Below are 5346 nucleotides of genomic sequence, written 5' to 3'. Positions count from 1 at the left end.
TGAAGGCTCAGTGCCAGTTCAAATCGGAGTTTTCCTCTCAGATTCTTTACTTGATTTTTTTTTTTTTAACAAGCCTTGCTTCGAACTTCACTAAATAGGTTTTTCAGGACCAAAGTGAACATCATTCCTCTGTGGGAGAAATGCCTTAACCCTTTCTCTGAGGTTCTGTCACCATCTGCTCTAATGTCAACCATATCCTGCTTCATGTCTCTGAGTTTCAGAGGTTTATTTGGTACCCACTGCTAAAAAACTCAACTGCTCTGGGTTTCTGGGCACTGCTTGGCTTTGGAGGCTTCTTGTTTCCCTGTGGTTATCTTTATCATCTAGGCTTCTACTTCTCTATTCCAGCCACTTTAGAAAGCTTCAAATGTTAGGGCTTTGTCTTTATAATCCAGATGAGAAACAAGAGATTCTGTGACACATTCTAAATCCTCGTTGCATGATGTAAACAACCACCAAAAAACTAGGAACTGACTGAATTAGAGCAAATTATATTCTATGTTTTTATATGTCAAAAGGAATCCTAATAATATATGTAACTAAAAATAACTAATAAAAAAGATTTAAAGAAACTATGCACTTATCTTATGTGCGCTTGTCACAGAGACAGTCTTTGATGGAAGTATCTGCAGCAGGGCAACACTGGTCATGGTAGCTGCAGCTACAAATTAGATTTGGAACTGACAGATGAACAGAGTAAAAGGATTCTCCACAGGAACAAACATGCATGTGGTCAGAATTCACTGCCGTGTAAAATAAACTCAGAAGCGCTTATAATTACTGGTAACTCAGTCCAAGCCTGGTAACACCACTTCCCATAGCAAGCCAGAAATGCCTTATTGGCTCAGAAAAATCTTATCAAAGGATCCTCAAAATTGCTCTTCAACAAATAGTCAAAATGAAATTTAAGGGCTGGGGTTGGGGCTCAGTGGTACAGCACTTGCCTTGAACGTATGAGGCACTTGGTTGGAGTCTCAGCACCGCATGTTAATAAACAAAATAAAAGCCATTGACAGCTAAAAAAATTTTTTTAATGAAATTTAAGAATTCTTTCCTTTCAGAAAAAGAATATTGGGGCACATGACTAGGATCCCAGGCTTTGGGTTTAAGCAGACCTCAAGGAACCCTGACTTATCAGCTCTGTTACCTTATTTGGGAAGCTGCTTCATGTCCTTAAAGCTCTGTTTTGTCAACTTTGAATAGAGATAATGTTACACTTCATCTCATATAGTTATTGTGAAGTGTAAAGGAAAGAATTCATTTAAAAATTTAGTATAACATCTGACATTATATGCCTTTAATAAATACCACCTGAAAAAAATATGGAAGTAACTACAACTTTATTGCTGTCTTTAAAATCAAACAGGTAGGGATTGACACATCAGATAAACAATATAGCATGATCCTCCCTAGTACCCAAAATGAAATGGAAAAAAATAATAATCCTTGACATAGTCTACCATTTTATTGTAATAAATTCCTCACTGCAATGTTTATATTTTAGTTTTGTGAGTGGTGAGAAGTTGAGGAAATATGCCAGGTTCAATAAGAATATGAAAAGGGAGGTGTACTGGAACATTTGCATAATTATTACTCCACCTAAATCTCTAATCTCCAAAGTCTCCCTTTAAGCCTGTTGTGATGAATTTAATATCTAGTACAACTGCCTATTACCATACCTGGTTCAAGCTGGTGAAACCGGAAATCTTTGGGTGTCACAACTTCTTTTGACAAAGCAGAGAGTTGCAAGCCTTCCCTGGTATTTCAAACAGGAATCAGCTCAAGCTTAGCCACTTAAAGATTAGTTTGTGGACCAGGTGATTGGCACCATCCAGGAGCCTGTTAGAAATGTAGAAATGAGGGTCCCACCTCAATTCTAGCCAATCACTCTGCTTCATGACAAGATCCTCAGAGATGCACTGAGGTGCAGAACATCATGTACTTCTTTTGCACTTTGAAAATAATTATGAAGGATGATGCATCTCACTATCAGTTTCAACCAACTTTTTAAAAATTGCATGCTTCCTAATCCTAACTTCCCTCCTATCCCTTGACTGTGGCCTTTGTTTTTGACTTTTGTGAGAAAGTCAAATGGGCATCACAGGTTAGGTTAACTGTAGTCTAAGTCTTGCTTCTCACCTTGACTTAAATGCTTTTTTGTTTGTTTTTTATTTAGAGACAGGGTCTCACCAAGTTGCTTAGCACCTCACTTTTGCTGAGGCTGGCTTTGAATTCCTGATCCTCTTGCCCCAGATTCCCTTGCTGCTGGGATTACAGGCATACACCACTTCACCCAGCAACTTAAATGCTTTTAAACTAGGAGAGTGGTCAAGTCCACAAGATCTGGGTTCAGAGAGATGGAAGACAAATTTTATCTCTTCCAGTTACTTCTGTGAAAATTAGAGAAAATTAGTTTTCTTACCTATAAAACAGTAATAATATTAATGGTATTTCCTCCACATAATCTTTCACTGGCTCCCATAGTTTTTAGGGTAAGATATGAGCATTTTTGTGATCAGTTCATTTTCTAGGGCATCCCGGGTGATTAGCTCAGACTAGACTGTAAGTGAATCAGAATATTCAGAATTAATGTGATTTAAACTCTCCTGTTGATTTTATTTAGTTATTAGTAGCAATTTCCATTTTAAAAACAAGAACAAATATTTCATTTTATATTGTTCAAATCTTACATTTATTCAGCTAAGATTGAGGGCCCTCTATCGCTATGCTTGGGAGGAAGAAGTTAGACCCATAGAGTTGATATTCTATAACAACTGTACATACTGTAAATGTATTCACAATATCTTATTACAACATTTTCTTTCTCTTTCTGTTTAAGGCAAATATTTGTAGGACATGGCTTGCTCCATTCGATAACTTTTAGTTGAGTATCAAATATGAAATCTGATGACAAGTGAAATAAAAGGTATGATATGGCATTTTCAGTCATTGCTATAACTCAATACTATATTTTCAGTCTATTACTATATGGAAAAGTCTAAAGGTACCAAACAACACTGAATTTCTAAATTCCCAGATTAAAAAGGACTAAGAACTAAGTTTATACTTCATTATTGCAAATAGGTACGAGATTCATAACAGCACTAAAGATACAAATATTTTGGTATTACAAAGATAATTCAAATAAATAAAATAAGCATTTATCACTTTGTTTTTCCCACTCTAACAATAGCTGACTCTTTTTTTCTCACCTTTTTTTAAATTGGTGATTATAGTTGTACATAGTGATGGGGTTTGTTGTTACATATTCATACATACATACAATATAATCTCCTCTCTCCCCACCTCCTACTCTGGTCCCTTTCCTCTACTAATCTCCCTTTGATTTTCATGAGATTCACCCCTACCTTTCTTTTCCTTTTTCTTCTCTAGCTTCAAATCTGAGAAAAAACATACAGTCACTGACCTTCTGAGTTTGACTTGTTTTGCTTATCATAATGGTCTCAGTTCCATCCATTTTCCTGCAAATGACATAATTTCATTTTATTTATGGCTGAATAAAACTTCATTGTGTGTATATACCACATTTTTGTTATCCATTCATTCACTGGTGGCACCTAGGCTGGTTCCATAGTTTGGCTGTTGTGAATTGTGCTGCTATAAACATGGGTATGCATGCATCATGGAAGTATGATGACTTTAATACTTTAGGATAAACATGGAAGAGTGGTTCAGTTGGGTCATATGGTAGTTCTACATCTAGTCTTTTGAGGAACACACCATACTGATTTCCATACTGGTTGCACTAGTTTATGATCCCACCAACAGTGCAAAATGTCCCCTTTTTCCAACATCCTCTCTAGCATTTATTATTGTTTATATTCTTGATGACTGCTAACAATGGCTGACTCTTGAAAAATATGACACACACACACACGTATTTCATGCATACATTTTAAAATCAGGTTTTACCTTACCAAATATTTTGAATAAATTTACCAGAATCCAGTGGAGTTTTTTCCTTTCAGCAAGAACAGCCCCTTAGTTTGAAGATTGTTTGTATGAAGCCAATTACAGGTTCAAGTTCAAATATTACCATTATCATCTCGATATCAAAAAGATCCTAAAATTATTATATATAAAAAAACATGATTAAGAAAAATCACTAGGGTACCAGCTAGGAGAAGAGATGTCCTTAACTTGAAATTTTGCTCAATTTTTTCTTTTTTTAATTTTCAGATTTTTTTCAAGAAGATGAAACAGGATAGCAGCTGGGGGGCAGCTGGGATAAAGACTAGGAACTCTCAAGAGAACTTGGTAACACTGTTATTATCAGTAACAAAATTCCCAGAACACATTTTCTTGATGGGGGAACGGCACTGAAGTGTGAATTCTAATACTCTCTTTTTCCATTTCTGAAAGCAGTGACTTTGCCGCTGGCGCACTCCGAAAGGAAGCTGAAGTCAGACATCGGTTGCAGCCTCCTGCTCTTGGTAGCACTGAAACGTGCTCCCCCCACGTGTAATTGGGGCAGTAATTTCCAAAGAGAATATAAATAAGCCTTCCACAAGCAGATCGTGTCTAAACCCTACTCACTCTTGGACTTAACTTCTTCACCATCTTTTTTTTCCCCCCTGAATCTACCAGAGATAATGGATCTTCTGAGGTTCAGTTGTGCATTTGTTCCTGAGGAGTGGGTTTGAAGTATTGCAAAATCAAATCCAATTTTGCATCTGTTGAAACCACTCTCTCATTTAAATGCTTTCCCCTCAACAAAGTAACATTAAAAATGCATTAAAATGAAGAGAATAATGTTCTTTTTAATGGTTTAATATGCTAGTCTTCGTTATTTTTCCTACTTTGTTTCCCTCTAGTGCTCTGAAGTGAAAAATGCATGGATGTTTTATATGGGGACATACCTAACTCAATGAATTGGTTCACTAGAGGGAAATTGGAAAGATTCTATCTTATTGTCCTTTTCAGAACTTGGATACTACTGCCCCTTTGAGGACATAAAGTCTCTCTAACCCACCAGCACCACTGAACATCTCGTCCTGAGAATACTCCGATTTCCAGGAACCAAGTACATGATGATCGTATTTGTTTCAGTATCTTATGTCTGTCTCTGTTTTGTTAGTTTAGTTATTGTTTCCTTTTTCTGAATTTAATACTATAAAGCATAGGTCTGTGCAGGCATTAAGCTCACATTGGAACAACTTTTACAGGTAAATGGCTTAATGCAATTAAGTATTCACTTTATTATTCCATAACAATGATTTTTAAAAGGGGGAAATGGACTAGTGTTTCAATTTCAGGTATTAAGCACTCTGTTTTGTCCTCTATAGAGATAGCATCCTCATTAGATTTCTGGCTATTTGGGGGACA

At 36.3% G+C, this 5346-nt stretch overlaps 1 long non-coding RNA gene across 1 annotated transcript; it reads left to right on the top strand.

Annotated features, from left to right (window-relative positions):
- The first annotated feature begins 2848 nt into the window (after positions 1-2848).
- On the top strand, positions 2849-4688 carry LOC139705373 (uncharacterized). The gene is made up of 3 exons (XR_011707243.1): positions 2849-2926; positions 4201-4278; positions 4387-4688. It is a non-coding gene; the product is annotated as an uncharacterized lncRNA (long non-coding RNA).
- The last annotated feature ends 658 nt before the right edge of the window (positions 4689-5346 follow it).

The sequence above is a fragment of the Marmota flaviventris genome, chromosome 4, assembly GCF_047511675.1.
Source record: "Marmota flaviventris isolate mMarFla1 chromosome 4, mMarFla1.hap1, whole genome shotgun sequence".
Classification (NCBI taxonomy): domain Eukaryota; kingdom Metazoa; phylum Chordata; class Mammalia; order Rodentia; family Sciuridae; genus Marmota; species Marmota flaviventris.
Note: the sequence above shows the minus strand (reverse complement) of the source record. Positions and strands in the feature narration are given on the sequence as shown.